This window comes from Ursus arctos, unplaced genomic scaffold (assembly GCF_023065955.2).
Source record: "Ursus arctos isolate Adak ecotype North America unplaced genomic scaffold, UrsArc2.0 scaffold_30, whole genome shotgun sequence".
NCBI lineage: Eukaryota > Metazoa > Chordata > Mammalia > Carnivora > Ursidae > Ursus > Ursus arctos.
The window spans coordinates 17,889,221-17,912,898 of NW_026622986.1; the positions used below are offsets into that span (position 1 = coordinate 17,889,221).

Sequence of the window (23,678 nt, forward strand, 5' to 3'; positions counted from 1 at the left end):
GCTTTAACGACTGCGCTACCCAGGCGCCCCTCAATTTAGGTTTTTAAGTATGCTTTTAGAATTTTATTGTTAAACTAGATATAAAATTGAGTCAATGCATATGGAGGACTTGGAATGAATATGGAAAAGGAGCATTTTGCTTCTTCAGAGGGAAGCAGGCCAGAATAGCTATTAGATGGTGATATTTTGACCTTGCTGAAAGACAACTATAGAAAGAATGATGACCAGGAAGGAACTGGGGAGCAACAATTATAACCCATTAGCTAGAAAAGACATTCCTGTCAGTTCTTGAACTTGACCGGATTCTTCAGCTAGCATAGATAGTTCATGTATAGCCATGGTGGGCACAGGTGTCATTGGTAATAGCTGTGAGGTGGCTAGATTAGCCAGTGACACTAGGTTGTAACCTTTGTCAGTCAGCATTTGAAAAGATTACAATGATGAATATTTTAAACAACAACTATCATTGAGTAATTACCATGTACTAGGAGAGATATTAGATGCTTTATGTGTATTTTTTCAGTTAAATCCCACAACATCCCTATGGGGGAGGTATGTACTTATACCATTCTTATTTTTTGGATAAGCAAGATGGGCTGAGAGAGGTTGAATAACCTGTGTAAGATCATGCAGAGAGTAGTGGCAAAGTTGGTACTTGAACAGTGTTGTCTGACTCCAGAGCCCATTTAACCACCATGTTACACTCAATTGACCCTCTAAAGTTGATTTTGGAAAGAACAGATTAAGATGTGGAGATTATTTAGAGATAAGACATGTTTTCAGTGATGATAGAGTAAAAGGGGCAGGAATTACTTTCTCAACTTAAAAAACTAAAAATAACCAGGGAAAATATGTGAAACAACAGTTTGCAGACATTAGACAAGTAGCACAAAACAGTAATCTTTCAGAGAAGGGAAACAAATGTGATTGCTCCAGCTTACTGCCTGGAGTATATATTATATTTTCAGACACATAACAGAGCTGAGCTATCACCTTCATTTGACGAGACAGTTTGAAGAGGTTACCGCCACTAGAATTCACAGGGTGTCAAGGTCCTGGATAGTAGAGAATCACAGAGAGACAGCTGCAGAGAATCACAGAGAGACAGCCGCAGAGATCTGCGTAGTTTCCAGTGAATGCATGTGAAAAAACTGCCTGAGACCAGGAAAAGACATGGCAAAGAACCAGGTGGAGTCCACCACCCATACATACAGGGTATCAACTGGGGTTCTCAGAAGACCATTGCCTCAGTTCTATGGCAAAATTAGCTCTTAGACTAAAGACTGTTCTGGTCTTGTTTAACAAAGCTTAAAGGCAAGCCATGCAAGGATCAAGTTGTTTTCAAGTAACTTTATTGAATCCAACAGAAAGCCCCCAAATATTTAAAGGAATGTAGAAAACCTCCAGCCTCAACAAAGTAAAATTCACATTGTCTGGCATCCAATCAAATTCAAAGAATCAGGAAAATATGACCCAGAATGAGGAGAAAAACAATCTACAGAAAAAGATTCAGAATTGGCACAGATCCCCTACCCCCTACTTAAAAAAGAAATAGGTAAATTGAGTGATCGTGTTTTTATTAAAAAATTTTAAATTTGTATTTAAAGACATTCTTACAAAGATAACTCCAGACTAGTTGCTTTCACTGGTGAATTCTACCAGTATTTAATGGAGAAATAGTAATTCTACACAAACTCTTCCAGGAAATGGTAGAGGTTATGAGGTCAGTAGTATCCTAATTCTGAAACTAGACAACAAATTTACAAAAGATGAAAATTACAGACCAATATCCTTCATAAACACAGATATAAAAGTCCCTAATCAACTTTCAGCCCATCAAATCCAACAATATATAAAAAGGATAATACATCATGGTGAAGTAAGGGTTTAATCCCAGGAATGCAGGGTTGGTTTAAAATTTAAACACCAATCAATTTTATTTGTGTCAGCAGACTAAAAAAGAAAAAAGCATATGTGTACCTTAATCAGACATAGAAACCACCACTATTTCCTGACTGTATCTGACTATATCCCTTCCTGATGAAAACTCAGCAAACTAGGAATAGAAGGGAACTTCTTCATCCTGATACAGGGCATCTGTGACAAACATAAAGCTAACATCTTAATGGTGAAAGACTGGAAGCTTTTACCTAAGATGAGGAACAAGGAAGGATATCTGCTTTCATAACTTCTATTCAAAGTAGTCTTGGAAGTTCTTGTCAAGGCAATAAGGCAAGAAAAAGAAATAAAATGCACATGGACTGGGAAAAAAGGGCAAAGTGTCTTTATTTACAGACAATATGTAGATAATCCTAAAGAATCTAAAACAAAACAAAACAAAACGCTACCTGAAAGAGTGAATTTTACAGGATTGTAAGATATGAGATCAAAATACATATTGATTATATTACTATATACTAGCAATGAACAATTAGAACTAAAAATTGAAAAACAATACCATTTACAATAGCATCAAAAGTTACGAAATACTTTGGGATTAATTTGACAAAAAATGTTTAAGACTTCTACACTGAAGACTATAAAATTTTGCTGAGAAAAATTAATTAAGGTCTAAATAACTGCACAGATAGACCATGCTTATAGATTGAAAGACTTAATATTATTATGTCAGTTCTCCAAATTGATCTACATATTTTTTATTATCCCAGTTGAAATCCTAGCAGCCTTTTTGTTTTGCAGAACTTGACTGCTGATTTAAAATATAATCTTAAAAAAAGAAGAAGAAAATTGGAACATGTATATTGCCTGATTTCAAGACTCATAAAGTTACAGTAATCAAGACTGTGTGGTAGTAGCATAAAGGTAGAAGATGGAACACAGTGATTTTCTGTAAAGATGCCAAGTTAACTCACCTGGGTAAGGAAAATTTTTTCAACGAATGGTGCTGGAACCATTGTATAGGTATACGCATGGGAAAAAAAAAGGTTTTAACTCTAACCTCATATCATGCACAAAAATTAACTTGAAGTGGATCATAGGCGTAAATGAAAGACAATTAAGTTTCTAGTGGAAAATGTGGAAGAAAGTTTTAGTGATCACGAGTTAAGCAAATATTGAAAAAATACGATACAAAAAGCAGAAACAATAAAAGAAAAAACGGATAAATTGTATTTCTTGGAAATTCAAACCTTTTTTTCCTCAAATGGTGTTAATAAGAAAGTGAATTAGGAAGCTAAAACTGGGAGAAAATATTACAAAATATGTGTCACACAAAGAATATATAAAAGACTTTTTTTCTAGTTTATTATTATTATTAATAATTATTACTAAAGTATAGTGGACATTATAAGGAACTCTTAAAACTCAACAGCAAGAAGACAAAAACCTTGTGAAACCCGTTAAAAACAGGCAGAAGAGTTAGAGAAGCATCTTTTTTCACATGATTAGTCATTAGTCGATGTAAAGTAAAACCTCAGATACAACACCGCGCTCCTGTTAGAATGCATAATATTAAAAAGACCAACCATATCAATAATTGAAAAGAATGGGGAGAAACAGGAACTCTCAGAGCTGCTGGTGGGTATATAAAATGGTACAAAATTTTATAAACGTTTCCTAAAACATTGGATACCATATTCTCCAGTGATTCTACTCCTAGTTATCCAAGAGAAATAAAACATGTGTGTTCAACATGTGTGTATAAAGATTTGTACATGAATGTTCATAGCCCTGTAGTTTTATTTCTGATAGCCCCAAACTGGAAACAACCCAAATGTCTGTCAGTGTGAATGGATAAATGTGAATTTATCTGTGATGGATAAATTTTGGTATATCCATACAATGTAATACTACTCAACAATGAAAAGGAAGAAAATATCAATACGCTCAACAACATGGACGAATCTCAAAATAATTATACCGAGTCAGAGGAATCAGTCAGTAACACGTACACACTGCGTGATTCCACTGCAATGCAATTCTAGAAAACACAAACTGGTCTGAACGCGTATTGGTGGTTCCCTGGGTTTGGGTTTTTGGAGGAGGAGGAGGAGGGATGGAACACAAAGAAATATGAAAAAACTATTGATGATGGAAATCTTTATTATTTTGATTGTAGTCATGGTTTCATGGGTATATGTATGTCGTAACCCTTTAACTGTATACTTTACTTTTTTAGTTTTAAAGAATTTTATTTATTTATTTGAGAGAGAGAGAATGAGTGGGAGGAGGGGTGGAGGAGCAGAGGGAGAGGGAGAAGCAGACTCCCCACTGAGTAGGGAGCCTGATGCGGGGCTCGATCCCAGGACCCTGAGATCATGATGTGAGCCAAAGGCAGATGCTTCCCTGACTGAGCCACCCAGGAGCCCCAACTGTGCCCTTTAAGTATGTGCATTCTATTGTGTGCCCATTATGCTTCATTAACGCTGTAAAAAGAATCCTAACTTCTGCCGCTGGTGAGTCGCTGCAGTAGCTTATTAACAGTTGTGGTAGAAGCGTAGGTATTTAGAGCAGATGAGACCTTAGAGATGCTCTTCATCATCACGCATTGTTCAATTAAGCCTAATCAAAACGTTATGTCTCATGACTCCCCCATGAGAACATTAGTTCCAGGAAGACTGGCACGTCCTGTCCATCTTCGTGGCTTCCACTCCGTGTTAGACCGTGTTTCGTACACAGTGGTGCTTAGTAAACATATACTGGTTAGTTGAAAGCATGATGTTTCTTAAACTGAATAATAGATGAGAACTGCTTCACATTCTTGCCTTAGTGGAAAGACGCACTCGGTAACTGGTAGATCTTATTACAGTTTCCACTTATAAAACTTTTTGGACTTCCCTTTGGGTACAGAGTTGTTTTACTGGCATGCTTGACACTTCTTAGGTCTGGGACAGCCTCCAAGGTAGAACATAAATTACTGGGGTGCATATTATTTATGGTCCGCAAGTGACCGAGAAGCTAAATAATAGCAGCCTAACCAAGACCGAAGTGTATTTCTCTATCACCCAAGTCTGAGCCGATGCGGTGGCTGTGCTCCATGAAGCCATCGGAGACGTGGCTCATTCTTGTTTTTCCACCTAATGGTTTTGTAAAGTCCCCCACAACTTTCGTTCTGGCCCCAATTTAGGAAGTGACACAGAACGGAAAGCCTGATGGGGCTGGCGCAGGGCAGGCTCGGTCTTCTACCCCATCACTGGCCCACCCACTGCTGTTTCAACCTGTGAATGAAGGACAGAACCCTCCCTCCTCTAACATTACTTCCTGGGGGTTAATTTTGCCTCCAAAGGAATCACAAAATGTTTCCGCGGAAGGTCGGTATGAGAGAATGGGACCTGCTGCCCACGAGGGACACCTGAGGAAGACTGGCAGGACATGTGTTATTGTCATTTAATAACTTAGATCGTGGTTTAGTCGTTGCTGAGGATGTTATAATACTGTTGAAAAGATTAATTTCTTGCAATTTTGTGAAACAGTTGGTTTTAATTTTTACTTGTTTAAGGGAAAGAAACTGAGTCATGAAAGGGTATATAACGAAGCATCTCTGTTCAACAAGGAAATTTGTGGCACCAATCAATCCTGGAAACCCAAATTATGGGTTTGCCATCCACTACTCTGCCCATTAGGTCATGCTCCTTTTGGAGAAAATGAGAAATGATCTAAAGAAAAAGAAAGAAAATTTAAGAACTCCCCCCCCCCCCGACTCCCCAAGCCCCGTATTAATAGAATAGACATTTCTCTGTTGATTGTCCCGAGGTCGGCCCCCCAGAGTTCACGGGGAACTGGACTGCCTCGTCCTCAGACTCGTGCATGGTGCTCTTTATCTTTTACTCAGGGTGCAAAGTGTTGCCTAGCAACAGCGATTCTGCCAGCTCTCACAAGGGCTGCAGCCCGCAGACCTGACAATAGAGTGGAGTTTGAGAGTGAGATCCTCATTTTTCAGCTTCTTCACTGTGGTAAGGGGACATAAAGAAAGAAAAGGCAAACAGGATGAAAGAATCTCAATCAACCGCACAGTGCAAAAAAGCATCAGCCGATGCTGGAGAATGGGGGAGTGCCACGCAACTTACACGTGATTAGTAAATGCTGGCGGTGAGAATTAAAAGGGAGTAATCACAGCTGCAGAGGTTAATTAGAGAAGGTAAAGAGGCAAGAGAACGAGATGGCTGGGCAGTCCACACATGGAAGTTTCTGACTGACTGGGTGTCTAGAGCAGGTCTATCCTCTTTCTGTTTTGTGGTTTTTGTTTCTTACTCTCTATTTTTTTTTGGGGGGGGTCCAGATTATTGGGCAAATCTTTGAAGAAATAGAAAGAATGGAGGGAGGCTTTTTGCTTTTTCCCCCCCAACTCTTATTGGCAATCTTAAAAATGGGTGAGGCAGCTTCTTCCTGAGTTCTAAGTGTTTAAAAAGATGTTCAGGACGGTGACCTTCAGGGATGACCTTGGGTTGGCTTCTTTGCCGTCCTGGGCAACAGGGCAGAGCAACACTGCACTTGGAAGTGACCCGCAGCATTCGAGGTAATGTTAATGTTAGAAATGCCCTCATCTCCTGGTTCATGTTCCTTCTCTCCCTTTCCATCAGCTCATGCAGATAAAATGCAGCAGCATGTGCTGACCACTCCTATGAGGTATTTCTAACCTGAGAGATGACAATCTTGCCTATCAAATGCAGTGATGGCCCTTTGTAGAGCGCTTTTCTGAAGTGCATCAGATGGGTTTCTCAGAGCTGAAGGAAGTCAGAGGATGAAATAAATAAAAGCAGAGAGGAAATTGAAAGGGGTGTGTGTGTGGGAAACATATGTTTTCAGATGATATTTTAAAATAGATGGGAGAGTTGATGAGACAGAGATACTGAAAACCGACTCCAGATGGTGGGAATAGCCGTGGCAGGCTGGTGTGAAGGGACAGAGCGCAGGCAGCAGGTGGGGAGGAGGCGAGGGGAGAGGGGAAAAGGGGGCTGAGGGAGGCAGCCGTGTAGGTGGGCGGGGTACTAAGAGTGTTTGAGGTTATACGGAAAGAAAATCGAATTGTTGAATCCATACCGTTCACCTTTAGTTTAATAATTTACTCAACACGTTTCCGTCTTGTAATAGATCTTTTAAAATGGTATGTTTACGAAAAAGGCAAACTTGTTCCACTTTGACTTCTTTGCAAAGGCTGTGGCCATAGACAAAACAACTATTCAAATCATCACCGAGGCGAGGCCGTGGAGGAAGTGGGCCAGAGGGGGACTCTATCAAAATTTGTTTTTTTTTTCTTTGTACATTCAAATTATGGCAATACCTATTGAAGGATATTTATGCTTTCCTGTAGCAGCCTTGCAGAGCCCTAAAAGACCTGAATTCGTCTTCATGAATTGATCAGAGGGGGAGGGTTTATTGAGAGAGGAAATTGGGAAATAAGAAATTATTCCACGTCTAGCATGAAGATACCCAGAGTGGCTTCTCATTCCTAAGAGAGAGAGAGAGAAAAATCCATCCACATGCCCTGTATGTGAAATGATGACATTTTATTTGTGTAATAATCCCTTAACATCAGTGGGTTTCCCGACTCTGTATTTGGCGCTGTGTTTTCACTCGGTGAGCATTTATTGACTGCCTACTGTGTGCCGGGAGGAGTTCTAGGGCTAAAAGGAGGAGCAAGTCCTGGTTCTGCCTTTGTCTTTTGCGTAAATGAGTGAGTGTCTCCTTTCATATGCGGACTCCGCGTGTTCTGCTCTGTTTTTACCTGAGACGTGCCTACTGCTTGCATTCTGTCACTGCCATAACTCCACACCCACACCTCACTGTTGCCTTTTCTCAACTGACCCGTTGTTACAGATTTCTGCCTTTCCCAGCCACTGTTTACGCTGAGATAATTGTTGGTATCAGCACTTAGCTACCAGGGTTACGGAAAACATAAAGATTCAAAAGGAGATTATTATAATGTTCGTTTTATGTAGGGCCATGAATTAAAATGGCAACACTCGTCTAGTCCATTAAACATGGAATAGAATTTGTATGCAGAAGGTGACTGCCCTTGTGTCATTAGAGTCTTCTGCATCGAGCTGTATGTGACTATTACATCCATAAAAAGTCCAATGTCTTCATTTATTGTGTGGTTCTTGTCATGTTTCAGGGAAATGCTGATAATTTCAGCTGTTGCGATGAAAGCAGTTGCTTTCCGATGGGCTGCATTTCAGTTCTCATCAGGCTTCTCTTTTCTGTTTACAGTTCTCTCAGACTTTTCCATTTGTTCTTGTTGCTTGCCGTGGAGACCTGTTTGTAAATATTTTGTGGGTGATGGTGTACCCAGAATAATACAGGCAGAGACCCCAAAGCCTGACGATACATGAAATGACTAGTTTAAGCAATGCTGAAATAGAGACAAGCCCATCGCTATAGGGAACAGAAGGCATGCACTCTATTTATTATTGGGTTCTTTTTTTTTTTTTTTTTTTTTTTGCTAAGAAGCAACAGTTGTTGTAAATTTTGTTTGGAAACAGTAAAGAACTGGCAGCACGTGGGCAAAAGTTTCCAAAGTAGTGGTATCTGAGAAATCAAAAAACTCCTACACATGTATTTAAATGAAATATAAGCTGAGAGATAATTACTTTTTTGGTTTTCAGGACAGCTCGTGGGTTATTGATGCCGCGACTAAGAAGGGTAGGGGAACTGGGTGGGGGAGCTAGGATCAAATGCAGGGGCCCATAGTAGGTGAAAAGTAGGCCCATAGTAGGTGAAAAGTAGGAGAGGTAGATGGATGTAGTGAAACCAGTCTACATCTCTGTTAAAAATATACACTTAAAACTGAGTATCTCCAAAAATATGTATAAATATTATGTTCTTTACAGACCCTTTAATGATGTTTTGGTGACTTCTTTAGGCTAATCTAAGATACTACCCTCAGCTAAATTTTTTTGAGGACTAAGTTCTACACGCAAATCAGAATATGTCCAATGGGAGCTGGAGAAATTCGCTGGTAGAGGGTGAGATTAGGGAGGAGAGAGAGCCTGAAGGAAGGTCGGTGGAGGGAAGGTAAGGAAGAGGGCCTTAGAATTTCACTGGTATCTGAAGCCCAAAGTAGATTTCATTTTCCTTTTAGTCAGAATCTTGTCTGTTTTCCCAAAGTCATATTCTTAATAACAAGATCATTTTGACATATTACATTTCTCTTTGGGGGGAAAACAAATTGAGATGTCTGCGGGTTCTGTCTTATTTATTTGTTTATGTATGTTTGTGTATTTATTTATTTATTTAAAGATTTTATTTATTTATTTGACAGAGAGAGAGATAGCCAGCGAGAGAGGGAACACAAGCAGGGGGAGTGGGAGAGGGAGAAGCAGGCTCCAGCGGAGCAGGGAGCCCAATGCGAGGCTCAATCCCAGGACCCTGGGATCACGCCCTGAGCTGAAGGCAGATGCTTAATGACTGAGCCACCCAGGCGCCCCTTTATTTATTTATTTATTTATTTATTTATTTATTTATTTATTTATATTTAAAGATTATTTATTTGAGAGAGAGAGAGAGAAAGAGCATGAGCAGGGAAAGGGCAGAGGGACAAGCTGACTCCTTGCTGATCAGGGAGCCTGATGCAGTTAACCGACGGAGCCACCGAGGCACCCTGGTTCTTTCTTCTTTAAAGCAAAAAGCACAGCATCACAGTTGTGTGTAATGTGACATTTAGCGTTTTGGAGCCAGATGATCTGGTCTAACCTTTTCATTGTACTGGTGAGGAAGCTGCAACCTACAAAGTTAGATGACTTATTCAGTCTATCAGTGGATTAGTAGAGACCAGAATCCAGATTTTCTTAGGTTCCGGCTCTGGTCTCTTGAACAGTCCCATGAAGACTGGTGGAGCAAGGAGCACGAGAAAACCAAACCCACTTCTTCCCTATCAGTTTCTCAGAAAGCTGACGTTGATAGACTGCTTCAGACTGAGACAGAAGGAAGCCAACTGGTGGCCAGGAGACAATCACCGCTGGGGTACCCTTTAGTCCTTGAGCACAGAGTGCTCTAAATTCAATTAAAGGTGAACCAATATAGAAAATATTTGAGATTAAAAAGAAAGTCACCATTCTGGTTTGAACCATATTTCCCATACTTCATCCTACTTCGCATATATACAGTGATGTTATGTATGTTCTACATAATCTGATTTGCTTCGAAACCCTCAAGCTCAACAATTCGAATAGCCGTTTAGTGCTTTTATTTTAAAGGTAGTTGTTTCATTGTTTAACACTCTTAGTTCAATGTTTTCCAAAAGTTTATTGGTGAGAATTTTTAAAGAATTTCTTTATCTAAGGGAACTTGTAGGTAGTTTTGGTTACCTCTCCTCATCAGTTTACCTTATTCTGACCTTGATCCCCTTGTTGCTCCTTCTGCCTTGATCTTTTCTTTTCTTTTCTTTTCTTTTCTTTTTTGTTTAAAGATTTTTATTTATTTATTCAACAGAGATAGAGACAGCCAGTGAGAGAGGGAACACAAGCAGGGGGAGTGGGAGAGGAAGAAGCAGGCTCATAGCAGAGGAGCCTGATGTGGGGCTCGATCCCATAACGCCGGGATCACGCCCTGAGCCGAAGGCAGACGCTCAACCGCTGTGCCACCCAGGCGCCCCTGCCTCGATCTTTTCTTATGCTAGATTTTCCCCAACTCAATCCATATCCTCCTGAGCCCGATCCATAGCTTAACCACCAGATAGCTCTCTACTCATCTTTCAGGGCAGGGATTCTGAAACTTTAGTGCACTTAATAATAGTCCCGGGAACTTGGACCCCACTTCTTAGATTCCAATATAGTTGGTCAGAGATGAGGCCTTGGAACCTGTATTTTAAAAAAATGCTCCCATTGACTTTGATGTAGGTGGTCCATGAATCACAATGCTTAATGGTGTCAGATTTTGAGTGCACTAATATAAGTCATAGGAACACCTACACTTTGGATCCCTTTGCCTAATTATAACGAGATTTCTTTTTTTTCCTGTGCTGTAGCCACTGGCTCTGCCTGTGGGCCCTCGTTTTTTATTCACCTGCACTGGAGAATAGTTAACGGGGAAGAGTTCTAGTTTCCCATACGGTATTATCATCTTCTAGTTGATGAATCTGGTTCAGGGAAATCCACTTTCAGCGATGTGAGGCTTGAAGGCCAAGAGGTAAAACACATGCTGCCACCAAAGAGTGACATTTGGGAAGGAACAGGCTTTAAACAGTAGCTGACTGCAGGCTTTCTTTGGACTCTTAAGAACTTATAAGAAGGAATTAAGTTGAGTAATAATACTTAAAGTATCAAACCACAGATAAATAGAATTTTCTATAGAAAGCTTGGAATGGAGAATAGTCTTTCACAAAAATGATAAAATGTTTCCTGGTTCTAAGAAAAAATATATTATCTCTCCAAAAGGAGGTCAGTGAGAACTCTGCTGTGATTCACGGAATATGAGTAACATGTGTAAGTGGAGGCTTAGAAAACCAGTCTAGGACATTACAAACATTTTTTCCCCCCACAAGTAGTATAGTGATTTGTGTGTGAAGCAGCAGATTTTTCGGGAAAAAGTATTTTTCTTCTTTTCTAGTGGGTGAACTTAGATGTATTTGGTGAAGATAGAGATTTGTGGATATGGGAGCTGAAGAAGCCCTACAGCTCTTTTCGTATTCTTGATTCTACCGACTGTCTTTAATCATGAAGGAAGCAATTAAAACCTTTTGACCACATATAGATGTACGTTTTTCTCTTGTTTCAGCTTGTTGGCAAGAGTGGCGATTTGGAAATGTTATTCAGTTTGCATGGGTTTAGTGAAGTGGCTAAACCCTGATGGAGTTTTTCTACTGCTGGTAGAGGGGCTGATGAGCTTGGCTCTGGATGCTTGTTCTTTGGAAGCACTATTTGACAGGAGGAGGAGACGGAAGCAACCAGAGTGACCTTTTCCTGCTAATTTCTTTCTTTCTCATCTATAAAATCTTGCCCAACTCATGGTCCTCTAATAAAATGCCTTGGACACTGTAGGCCGGTAGACTCTGGTACCAGCATGCAAGTTTTTTTTTCTTTTCTTTTTTCTTTTCTTCTCTTCTCTTTTCTTTTCTTTCCTCTTCTCTTCTTTTCTTTTCCTTCCTTTCTTTCTTTCTTTCTTTCTTTCTTTCTTTCTCTCTCTCTCTCTCTCGCCAAATAGTTCTCCTCTGAGTCATCAAGGTCGACACAGTCAGGTGAAAAGAGATCAGATCTTGAAGAATCTTCATTTGCTTGTGTTAAAGCGAAAAATGGGTTGACTTGATTTTAAATAAATAGAAATGCTCTTAAAAAATTCTCCCGTTTTTCCTTCCTCTTGGAAGGTGCACGAGAAGCCAAGAGAAAAAAAAATTAAGTATAACAAATTAAAAAAAGGCAATCTATATTCTCTCTTATTCTTTTGTCATAAACTTTCCCCACATCAGAGAGAATATAGTGTTAGTCCACTTTGGACCCTGTCCATATGGGCTAGTTACTGCAAGTTTCAGAAAGACTTTGTTGTAATATAATTTCACCAGTTGCTTGGCATGGGTCCCTGATAGACAGGCCAGGAAAACCGGTAACAGAAGCTGGTGAAAAGGCAGAGGCTTTTAATGTCTTATTCAATTCACTCTTCATAAGAGGTATCAGATGTGAAGGAGCCTGGAACAGTTCCCAGTTTTGATGAAAGTAAAGAGAGTCAAAATAGAAAAAGAGTTAAAAAGTGCTTTGAAGAACTAGAACTATTTGTATTAGTCAGGCATGCTGGGTATTGAAAGAACTAGCAGGTGCCACTGTGGTGGCAAATCATTATTGTTATTATTTTTTAATTATGGAGATAAAGAGACGTCTCTAAGAATGAAAATACACGAAGTATTGCAACTAGCTTAAAAAACACACAGCCGAAATAGATTGACCATGGAAATTGTAGACAAGTCAGACTAACATCAAATACAGGATGAGATCTCAGAAAAAAAAAAATCATGAAATAATTTATTATTGTTTTTAGATGAATCTAGTAACCAACTGGGTTTTGTAGAAACTAAGTGGCATTAGGCTAATCTGTCTTCTATATATAGAAAGACAGGTAAATAATGGAGCAGTAATAGTTGTTCACCTTAACTTTCATAAGCCGGTCCTTTCTCTTGGCTGTACTAATGGTATATGCGTGCATATCACACCCATAGAGCATTTAGCATTGTTCACACTGTCAGTGAAGGGATAGGTAGGCATGAGAGTGCAGAGTGACCACTGCTGCTTATTGTATTTGTGGGTAACTCGATTAAGATTTAGAGAACAAAGCATCAGCTTTGCAGATTTCATGGAGTTGCTGGTTCTCTGTAAAATATGAAAGAATTCAAACTGACCTTAACAAATCGGAAAAATGACATGCTATAGGATTAAATTAATTTTGGATAAAACATGAGTAGCAAATACAAGTTGAAGAAAAATTACCCCATCGTAGCCATCGAAGCATGACATGCTAAGAATCTCAGTTGGAGAGATGGAGAACATGATTGAATTTGGCAAAAGTTTTAGAGGAAAACTTGAAGGCACCTGATACCTAATTGGATAAGGAAGTGAGGTGTTTATGTTTTGTACCGACACTTTGTATTTTCTAGGCTGCCTATTAGTCTCCTGCTCTATTTCTTTGTAGTAGAAGGAACATAAAGTCTAGCTAGGATCCTTAATCCTTTATTCTTTCTTTCATTTATTAAAATGTCATAGCCACATTAAACACCGTCGGTGTTTTTTTGAGGAAAATGAGGATCTAAGTTCAAATGTCCCAACAGGAAATGTTCTGAGACTTTCATTGTGAAGTACGACCTTGTTTTCTTGTTTCCAGTCTGGGGCTATTTTACTAAGCCTGGAGAGAATGGAGGCTGGGACCAAGGCAGGAGTAGTAGGAAAGGAAATAGATGGGCAAATCTGAGAAAGATTCAGGAAATAGAGGTGACCTTGGGGTGTGGAGGCGAGGGAGGGTTCAAGCCTAAGTTCTAGTTGGGATTACTGGTTGGGTGGAGGTGGGACACTGGGAAGGAAATAGTAATTCTCTTTTGTGGGGGTAGGTGATGAACTTGGTTTTGGTTATGTTGAGTCTGGAGTGCCCTCAGGCCATCTAAGTGGATCTCTTCACTAGCCAGGGGATATGGATATCTGAAGTTCAGTAAAGAAACATATTTAAGTGAACAGCAGGGACCAGCAGCCACGAGCTGTGTGTTAATTCTGAGCCAGGTGAGAAATGGCTGATGACAATCTGGGTGGGGACAGGGAAGCTGCTCAACTTTCTAATTCCTAAAAGCTGACATTTGGCCCCAGGTGGCTTAGTGTAACACAGGTCAGTAAGGTAGGGAAGGACCAACATGAAAATGTTAAGTGTGACTAATTTGTTCATTATAAAAACATATGCTTGTAATTAAGGGGAAAAAGCAGAGATGAGAATGCATATGTACTTGTGATTTAGAAGATAGACATTATCTTTGTTGATAGCAAGAGTCTGTGTGCGCTTGTACTAGGCAGAGATTCTGGGGGTGATACTGCTTTGTGGAGACCGTGGCTGTTGAACAACTGAAGTACCATATTGTTCTGACTGGACAGGAATTCCTTCCTACCTCGCTGGACTCACCAGTGGCCATGTGACTTGCCTCGACCAATGAAACGAGAGAAGAGGTGACGTGTGTCACTTCTGGGCAGAAGTTTTATGAGACAGTATGTGGTGCTCTATTTCTCTTTCCTTCTGCCTGGATGCTGATAATACTGTGATCGAAAGTTTGATCCCAGGGTGAGAATGTAGAATGTGATTCATGATGGAATCATGTAGCGTGTGTAGCATGAGTGAGGAAAAAAAAACCAAACCACAACAACAACACTGTTAGTGGAAGACATTGATAGTTGTGAGTTGTTTGTTCCCATAGCGTCATGAAGCCTATCTTGATTAATATGCAATATCTACGTACAGTGACTAGTTTAATGATGTTTCCTATTTTGCAAACGGTCGGATTCAGTCCAGAAATGTATTAGCCTATTTCAGAATGTACCGGGGGCCATTTAATTCATTTTAAACTTCCAATTCCTGAGTGAAATTTCCATGTGAGTCTTTTTCTTCTAAGGAGGGATTATGGCAAATCATATCTAAGATGCTTAATTATTATAAAATCTCAATTATGTGGAGGTCAGGACCGCAAACTGGGGCAGAGAACCCAGGAGGAAATTTCTAAGCCCTCAAACAACTCAAGTATGTAGTTGTCACACATTCCAAATGCCAGAGCCCCAAGACATTATTGCTTTACAGGCACCAATTCAAAGATTATTTAGTTTTAGTTGCACAGGATTAACAAGCTTAGTTATCAAATTCCTCTGCCCTTAGCAGATTAAAGGCTACCAATTAAGAGAAGTGGATTCGGAGCATTGTTAGAGGCAGTTATACTAAAAAGTGGGGGAAGAGAAAGTCTGAAAAAAAGAGGAGAAACAGAGAAACTGAAGAATTAGCTCAAGAATTCCTAAGTCCCTGCCATGGGGAAGCTTTTGGGATTGTAGCAGGCAGTCCTGTACATATCAGTAGCCAGATGGACGTGGTGGTATTTTATAAAATGAGGATGAACTCCATCATCAGGAAAAAAAAGTTTAACTATGTGTTATACTCTAACATGGCAGGGTCCTTTTAGAAAGTTAACCATAAAAAGGACATGAGGTAAAAAATAGGAAGCTCTGGTTTTCAGAAAACTCATTCATTCATTCAGTCAACAAACGTTTATTGTTGACTACAATAGAAATTGCTAGTCCTTGGGGACACAAAGAGAGGTTAACTGTCTCTGTCGTCCAGGGGTTCACAGAGATAGAAAAGTAAATGTATGCGACACCGTGTCCTGCGTTTTATTGGAGATGTGTACAAGGGGTGATGGAAGCCCAGAAGAGAAAGGCAGGCAAATTTTAGTTGAGAGAGGATGGGTGGTGCCTTAAGAAAGATCCCGTGGAAAAGTAGTGGTTCTGCTGGGTCTACAGTGGATAGTTTAGCAGATCAACCAGTTGGCTGGGATCAGTATTGCGGATGGGGAGGAGGGAGGCCATTCCAAGCAGAGAACAGGTAAGAAGGACAAGTGCCAAGGCATGGAAGCCTGTGGTGTGTTTGCGGTAAGGGAAGGGCACATGGTTCTAGAGGGAGATGAGAGCGGCTGGGGAGGCGGGGCTTGCCAGAGTCCCGAGTGGGGGCAGATATAGGATTATCTAAGTGACTTGTTTACCCCACAGAGTAAGATGCCAATGAGGAGGAATATTTTTGCCTCTTTTTATCCTGTTGCCCTGAGGTTCATTTATATATTTATATTTATATAAAAACACACATATTTTTATATATATAAATGAACCTCAGGGCAACAGGATGAAATATATATATATTCATATTAGAATAAAATTTTACTCTAATAAATGTAAACTTTTATATGTTTCTGGAGAAAAATCATTTTAATGTATTAACTAAACAAGCATCAACGTGTTTGTTGTTTTAAAATGCAGTAACTGAAAAGGCACTATTGTGAAATTTCGACGTTTCTAAAGCAACAAGAAGAAAGCCGACGGGACTTAATAATATCTCTGAAGTACACTCTCCCTTCGGAAGAAATAAAACGTTTCAAGAATTGCCTGTATGTAGCATACAAAATAAAACGGGTCCTCACCTGAAAGTCAAGCACTTTAGAGGGCGATTCTTTCCAATCTGTGGTCATTTGTCTTCCAAGAGTTCATGGTATTGGTTCATGGCTAGGAAGAAGCTGTTTAGGCACAGTGAGTGTGACAAGCAGTGACACTGCCTTAGGATAGAGGAGATCAGATTGGCATAACCCTTTCACATTTTTCTGCACTAATCCACCGGTCTCTTTTCTAAAAAGCATTCATGTGCAACAGGGCTAGCCATGCATAAACTCCCCACCAGGCTTCCTAATGAGTTGACCAAGAACCATGACCAGACCAGGTGGTAAAGTCACATCAAGGCTTGGCAGCAAGCAGGCTTGCTCCGTGCTGGTGTGCGTGACCCCTGGGCTTTGGCTCCAGTGTTGCTGGCGACTGAACAGGAGGGAAGAGGCAAGATTACTTCATTCATTCAGCATTTCTTGGAAGTCTCTCCTGAATGAGGTGCTGGGACTTTGTAGCGAGACTCTTCTGCTCTGTGTAGTCTCATTTTTCACACAGAGCCTTGAGTTACAACGTGATCTTTTTATACTTGTCGTAAGCATGCGGTCATGTTTATAGAGTGTCTGCTGAGCAGTTTGCAGTGGGGGAGAAAGGCAGTCTAGGTCTTGCCCATAAAGCGGCGTATCTTCAAGTGTCATCAAGGAGAGGAGCGGTATAGGCATAAGCCGAGGATGTATGCAACCACATTCAGCACTCAGACCATAAATGCATACTCTGTACAGACTTGGCCATTTGAGGTTAAATTAAAAGGGCAGAGAAATGTAAGGATGTCTCAGAGCCATTGCTCTGGCCTTGAGGGTTACCTTTCCTAGCTCCCGCAGTCCAGGGCCTCCGTGGCTGGCTTATCCATCCAGCAGCGGGTTAGGGCCTGGAAACCAGTGCATGATTCCCAAACATGAGGGACTTGGTGCCAGAGATATAGGTTACTTACTAATTTATACCTGAGACTACCTTTTTGTAAGATGGTAGTTGTATTAGTCTTAACTCCTTGGGCACAAGTGAGAGAAACCCCATCGCTAGTAGCTTCAGTAAGAATGAGAATGCTGGCCCTGGAGGGCAGCAGACCTGTTGGAGTGATAGGAAACGCTAAATGACCACAGTGCAGAGAGAGACCGTCTTTTTGCTAGCATTGCATACGTATGTCAGGAAGAATTCGGATCGGCTCTTTTGGGTGTCAGGTACCCTGTAGGGCTACTGTGGAGAGGGCGCCGAGGTGCTGTTGGTGGGGCGGGGCGGGGGGAGGGACGGGATCCTTTCCCAGAGAAGGGACAGGGAAACGTCCAGGGTAAACATGGATGGCTACACAGTTCGTTTTGGTGACCCATTGGTGAAACCAATTTCAATAGATTATTGTTTATCCTGCCCCTAGACTGCTCTGATAGGTCCTCCTAACTTACTTTGTATTCTTATACCCTAAAGAATCTATAAAGCTTCTATACTTGAAGGGGCTTGATGGCCTCTGGTAAGTGTAAATGCTGCTTCTCATCACTTTGGTCCTTGGCCTGTGGAACAGTCAATAAGAAAACATCCTTCCTGCATTTCCCGTAATTTTCCCTTTTTAGATAAATGTATTCTCAAGTCCTCAGTGATCGGTGCAGTATTTTTTCCCTCCTGCTCAAGTTCACCAGTATAGGATCAGGCTGGGAGGTGGGGTGGGGTGAGGGAATGGCCTGTTGCAGAGTCAATCTAATTATTCTACTTTTTTACACAATTTTTTCAAATCTTTTTTTTTTGGGGGGGGGGAATTTCAAACTTACAAAATTTTAAGGTACAGTGTAATGAACATTTCTTTTGAGTGTCCGTTGCCAGCATGATGCCTCATCGCCACCAAATATTTGAGTGTGGATTTCTTACAAACAAGGGCATTCTCCTATAGTCACAAGGCACCCATCAAAATCTGGAAGCGAATATTGATTTATCGCTGTCATCTAACCCCCAGACCCCATTCAAGTTTTACCAGTTGTCCCAATAACATCCTCTATGGCAGAAGCATCCAGGCTGATACCCCGTGTTGCGTTTACTTGTCTTGTTTCTCCAGCTTCCTTTCACCGGGAAAGTGTGCTTTAGTCCCTCGGTCTTTCATGACACTTTTGAAGGTCATGTGCCTTTAAGGTGCCTCCATTTGAGCTTGGCTGAGGTTCCTCCATGATTATATTCAAGTTAGGCATGGTTGGCACGGATTTCATAGACGCGGTTCTGTGTTCTCTTCATTGCCCCCTACAATGTGGCCCATATTTTGTCCTATTACCGATGATGTTCACTTTGATCACTTGGTTAGGATTGTGTCTGTCCGGCTTCTCCATTATAAAATCACGTGGTTTCCCTTTGTAATTAATACGGATTTTGCTGGGAGTCCTTTGAGACTAGATCTATATTTTTGTCCTCATTCAACTTTTAATTTTTTCATTTATTTATTTTTATCAGGATGGACTCCTGATTTCTTATTTCATTCAGTAGGTTATAATCCATCACTGTCATTATTTGTTTTGATCCTTCAGTTGTCCCACACCTGGCTCGTGTGAAGTCCTATCAGCAAGTTTCTGGGTCCTTTTTTTTTTTTTTTTTTTAAAGATTTTATGTATTTATTTGACAGAGAGAGACAGCCAGTGAGAGAGGGAACACAAGCAGGGGGAGTGGGAGAGGAAGAAGCAGGCTCCCAGCGGAGGAGCCTGTTGTGGGGCTCGATCCCAGCACGCCGGCATCACGCCCTGAGCCGAAGGCAGATGCTCAACGACTGCGCCACCCAGGCGCCCCTGCGTACTTTTGACATGATTCTGTCATTCAGGCACCTCCTCACTTTTTGGCACATTAAGATGTTCCAGGCTCTTCTGATATTTTCCCTGTCCATTCCTAGAATCAACCATGTCTCCAAGGATCCCTGGTTCTTTTTAGTGAAGAATGGGGTTTAGAAGTGGAGCATTAGGGCATCAGGTATGCTTATCGCTGTTGGGGTCTTGCTGCTTCTAGGTACCTCTCAGTTGTCAGAGCTAGGAAATATATGTGTTTATATGTGTGTTAAATACCATTAATTTCTCTATGAGTTCACACCGATACCTTCCGTTCTAGTTTTTTTTTCCTTTCCCTACTTGTAACTCCCTTCTCCAACAGTGAGAAACCTGGCTCCTGTCATCTTCAATGTATTTATTTATTTGACCAACAAGCACCCCCTCCGTGGGAGGCTCCTATGCCAAGACACTCTTGTTCTTCACCCCCTTTAATGGTGGCTACATCGATTTTAGGACAGCTTAGGAAACATGATGGAAAGATTTCTTCTCATTTGGTGTCATAACCCATGACTGCAGTTTTGTTGGGATTGGTAGATGGGACTATAAAGTAATACCTGGATCAAATTGTAAAAGTAACATGTACCAGGATGTAACTACCTGGACAAGCCTCCTTTGTGGGAGTAGCACTGTTGGGAGGTTGCATACTCATGCTGCTGGAGTTGCTGTTGCTCACACAGGTTTGGAACACCTCCTTCTGGAACTGCTTTTATAATTGCCTTATGAGCCAATCCAGAAACTCAGCCTGAAATGGTCCAACATAAGAGCAAGGAGAGCTGCTTAGATATCTGGAAAAATAGTATTATTTTTACTACAATTCCTTGCTCACATGCTCTTCTTCCATTTTAGGTTGTGAGCCCCTTAAGAGCTGAGGCTAACTCCATATTGTAGTGTGTCCAGGGCAATATCTGTTGCATAATTCAATGAATGAATCTTATTTTTGATTCAAACCGTTTTCTCCAGCTTATATGCCAGATTTAGTTCCAAGTGACTCAGCTATTTCCCAAAACGAAAACCACCCTCAAAGGATGACTATTTACCACAATTGAAAAAAGTCAAAAGTATATGTCTCAGGCATTGAATGCGGTATCAAAAGAGGAATCTTCACAGAGTTTTAAGCAGTCTCAAGAATACGTATCTAACATGCCAAAGTGTCTATTTAGAAGGTGGCAACATTCTTTTATTGTATATGTGAGATGTGTTTGTTAAAAGATCCACATCATTACTTTATAGTCAGTTATATTTTATATGCATCATAAACTAAATGCTGATAATAAGATCACAGCCACCAGAAATATCTCCCTGTGTTTTATACTTCACTGATGATGATTGATGATTTGAGCTAGCTGAGACATCGTAGAGTGCTATTCTCACCACTAAAGAATGTAATACATGTTGTTCAAAGCAATACATAACAATTATTGGTATAAAATGTCCATATTCTCCCCCACCCCCCCGCCGAGCGTTCTCTGTTGTCATTGTTCAAGGCTTCTGCCATGTCCTTCATTATACAGAAAGAGAAAGATCAACATGGAACAGAGGCAGAGCTGCCCTGAGGGACGTACCGTGTATATTGCTTCCTCCAAATATTTGTATAACTGAAATCTTTTAAAAATTAACCAGCTTGGAAATCTTAAGGGAAGAAAACACAGTCGAACAACGGAAGGAATGGGCAGCCCAATACATGTGTGTAGGTGTTGGTGCTGTGGATGGGCAGCGGGTGAGCAAAGACAAGAGCCATAGATTTTGAGAGGTAGGCTGCCCCACTTTGGTCCTTAGACGTGTGTTAGTGCCCAGTGGGCCTCTGTATGTACCTACACTGGGAGCCTTCCCATAGTCCCTGTCAGGTCCAGGCAAGGGGGTGTTCGCGCTTGGAGAAGAGCACGAGGTACCAGGCCTCGACCCACGAATTCTGTGTGCCTGCCCTTCTGCGAGTTTCTTAAGGAGGCTCACGCAGATGTGTTGAACGGTTTAAACTAAAGCACTCACCAGATAAATGACGGAAAGGAAAGTCTATCAAGGGGTTGTGTGCCCTGCATTTTATATTGCGTTTTAAAAAAATCTCAAGATGGTGGCATTGCTTCCAACTCACCAATTCATTCTCTTCCCCAATCCCTGCCTCGTTGGCCTAGGGTGGCGCATAGGATACGGTCCCGGATTGCCATGCCCAATGGGAGACTGGCTGGGGTGACTAGGGCATGTGTCACAGAGGCAGGCTGAGATAGGCACCTTGAAGGAGAGGTTGGATTTCTGTATTTGGAGAAAAACCAAGGGAAGGTTCTAAGTGGAGGACATTTACTATGAATTTACCATTTAGATTTGGGGGTGATAGGGATATGGACATTCTGATGTTTCTATTAAGGCTGTCAGGGTTTAATGAAGTTCCTCTTGGAGCCAGAGCCACACGTGCTTGTGATGGTTGGATCAATTGATTTACCCACCCCGGGATCAGGGAGCAAACTGGAATCAACAGTGCCACCAAGTGGCGACAGGCTAATCAGCAAGTGGAAACACTGACAGCAACTTCTTCCAGTGTTTTGCCCAAAGTGTCTGTGTCTTTTTCTCTAGAAATACTACCAAGTCTATTTTCCTTTGATGGATCTAGCGAGGATGTCCTGGGAAACGAACCTTTATCTGGCATGTTGCAAAGGCTGGATAGATGATTCTTCTTTATCAAGCCATCAAAACCACTGCAGGCTTGCCCAACAGAGCATGTCATGGAAACAACACCTTGACATACGTGTTTACAGGCCATTTGTGAAAATAGAAGTATGGGGCTGTGTGTGTTGGGATCTGAGAAGTATTTCAAGGTACACTGACCAGGGTTCAAGGTCCAGGATGATAAATACTATAGAAAGTTTGAAATATTACAGATAATACAAATGTCTATATTTAGGAAAGGAAAATATTTATATTATTACAGTCCATGATCTTTTCATTTTTTTTATTTAGAGGATTGGTTTTTCTCATTGTGAAAGCTTTCCTTGTGATAATTTAGCAGGTCGATTTAAAAACAATACATTTTACATGCAATTAAATACTTTGTAAGTAACACAAAATGTTAAGATTCTAAAGATACACAGAAACCTATTTCATTCTTGTCCATTCTTCTATCATGAAGACAAGAGTGTATTTCTGTTTATGCCAAAGTGTTCATTTTTAGATCTAATTTTAGATCCAAAATGTGAGATAAGTTTCTAGCTTTGATTGTTGCCTTCCCCTTACTTTTCTTTTTTTTCCCCCGTGGAATGCCTTCCCTCCATCCACCTTCCCCTCCACTCCCTACAAAACCTGGTTTCCAGAGTAGTACCAATGTCAAGAGCCTGAGTTCTAGAGCCAGTCCCTCAGTGTCTTTTTTATGACCCTGACTCTGCAGTATCCATTTTATTTGACATTTTAGCTGTTTATAATATTGCTTTTCTAAGAGCTAAAGCACTTTTCTTGTGGTCATTAATGGTGTTGGGAAGCCCATAGCTTGGGCTGTTAAGAGGTCTATCAGTTATGTTGTGCCTAAGAGACGTTAACCCCAGAGGAGAGAGATTTCCTCCTACTTTCGGGGTTTCTGGGTGGGAGGGACCAGTGCTAGGGAACTTATGAATGAGATGAAATGGGGCACAGAAAAAGAGGAGGGGGTACGAAGGTGAAAGAGAAGCAACAGATCATCAGCTGAAGTCTAACCATGAAAATGGCAGTGGTTTTATTTTTACTGTCAAAAGCAATTTAGGGGCGCCTGGGTGGCACAGCGGCTAAGCGCCTGCCTTCGGTTCAGGGCATGATCCCGGCGTTATGGGATCAAGCCCCACATCAGGCTCCTCCGCTATGAGCCTGCTTCTTCCTCTCCCACTCCCCCTGCTTGTGTTCCCTCTCTCACTGGCTGTCTCTATCTCTGTCAAATAAATAAATAAAAATCTTTAAAAAAAAAAAAAAGCAATTTAAAGCTTACCTTACTCTGCAGCAAACATGAGGGAGAGGAGTGAAGGAAAAAGCTGTTATTTCTCCCCCTCCCACCTTTTTTTTTTTTTTTTTAAGATTTTATTTATTTATGTGACAGAGACAGCCAGCGAGAGAGGGAACACAGCAGGGGGAGTGGGAGAGGAAGAAGCAGGCTCCCAGCGGAGGAGCCCGATGTGGGACTCGATCCCGGTACGCCGGGATCACGCTCACGCCCTGAGCCGAAGGCAGACGCTTTAACGACTGAGCCACCCAGGCGCCCCCCTCCCACTTTTTAAAAGAAAGGTAGATGCATGATTTTTTAGTACTGTTCAGAACAAGAAGCAAGATAGACTAACAACTT

At 41.0% G+C, this 23,678-nt stretch overlaps 1 protein-coding gene and 1 long non-coding RNA gene across 3 annotated transcripts in view; both read left to right on the forward strand.

Annotated features, from left to right (window-relative positions):
- Positions 1–15,597, forward strand: part of LOC130542176 (uncharacterized) — a 31,731-nt gene extending 16,134 nt beyond the window's left edge. Inside the window, exon 2 of the long non-coding RNA XR_008956542.1 lies at positions 40–15,597. This is a non-coding gene — a long non-coding RNA (uncharacterized LOC130542176). The remainder of the gene's footprint in view (positions 1–39) is intronic.
- Positions 1–23,678, forward strand: part of NEBL (nebulette) — a 336,480-nt gene that overhangs the window by 47,464 nt on the left and 265,338 nt on the right. The gene's annotated exons all lie outside the window — the stretch shown is intronic.